The sequence below is a fragment of the Sinocyclocheilus anshuiensis genome, unplaced genomic scaffold (genome assembly GCF_001515605.1).
Source record: "Sinocyclocheilus anshuiensis isolate Anshui unplaced genomic scaffold, SAMN03320099.WGS_v1.1 scaffold1145, whole genome shotgun sequence".
In the NCBI taxonomy this organism is placed as follows: Eukaryota; Metazoa; Chordata; class Actinopteri; order Cypriniformes; family Cyprinidae; genus Sinocyclocheilus; species Sinocyclocheilus anshuiensis.
The window spans coordinates 436,749-438,245 of NW_015557118.1; positions in this window are offsets into that span (position 1 = coordinate 436,749).

Below are 1,497 nucleotides of genomic sequence, written 5' to 3' on the forward strand. Positions count from 1 at the left end.
TCAGCTTTCAAAGTAAATATCAAGACAGTTAATAATGTTGTTAGTTTTACCATCAGTTCAAGCCCGAAAGGGCAACACAGTCACGTGACAGACACAGTGATGATGCAGTACACAAGCTGCGGTTAAAACAGCTGACGTGCTATGATTTTTTTTTTTTTTAAACATATCTTTATTAACTTTTCCAAAATGTTTACAAGTAAACAAGGAACACTTATGATCAAACCTTCTTCCCCATCCCCACAACCACAAAGCCTTGGCAGGCAAAATAAATAAAATAAAATAAATAAATAATACAATCCTGATTGTTATATTTATATTACATATCTTAACACATCTAGTGCCTCATCAATATCTCCTCCTTTAACAAAGTTCAAAAATGTCTTCCAGATATCATTGAATTCCGAGGATTTTTTAACCCTTGTCGATTCTTGACAAAGCCATTTTGATCTGTACTTATCAGCTGGGGCAGGACCTTCTCAAGCCTCATTTCCAAGGCTTTAGCAATAATTTTTGCATCTGAATTCAAAAGGGAAATTAGCCTGTAAGAACCGCATTCTACAGGCGATTTCCCCGGCTTTAGAATAAGAGTAATCAGGGCATTTCTCAATGAAGGAGGGAGAAAACCTTGTTGAAACGATTCTGCATACATATCCAATAATGGACCTATTAGTTTCTCTTTGTATTCCTAACAAAACAGCTAAATCAAACAGCAGATATGCGAATCTCCTGGCACTAACATAATTTTAACAAATAAATAAAATAAAATAAAAATGGTTAGAATAAACTCTTCTATGAAAAGTGCCTTTCGTCTAATTTTCTTACGGACTAAAATTATACAGGCTATTGTCCTTAGATAAAATGCCCCAAAAAGCCACAACAGTAAATGCAAATATCAACCCAACATCAATGCATTAACAGCATAACAGAAATAATATATTTTACATAATAATGAAACTAAGTGTAAAATCATACCCAACTGAGAGCAGAAAAACCACACAAAAATCAGTCCGTCTCTTTTTGCTGGGTAACAACCATTAGTGAAAGCTGATAAACTTTCTTTTATGTCCTCTACGCTTCATCTGCATTATGTATTCCTTGCAGAAACTTTTCCGCATCAGTGGGGTGTTCAAACTCGCGTGTTTGTCCATCAATTGTCAGACGCAGCTTAGCCGGGTAAACTATTCCATAGTTAATGTTCAGGGATCTCAGCCGTTGTTTAACCCCGTCAAATCGCCTCCTTTGGCGGTGAAGCTCTGCCGATAAATCAGGGAAAAAATGGACTTCTTGCTCGCCGTACATAATCTTGCCTTTAGCCCTGGCCGCTCTTGTTACTCGCATTTTATCTTGAAAGTTTAAAAACTTCATGATCAGCACTCTTGGTGAAGATGGTCGACTAGATTGTGACCGATCAGGTATTCTGTGTGCTCTCTCAATGATGGGCCGTGCTATGATTTCTGACAGGCAGTTCACTCTCCTGTGATGTGACCCTGTTCCCCT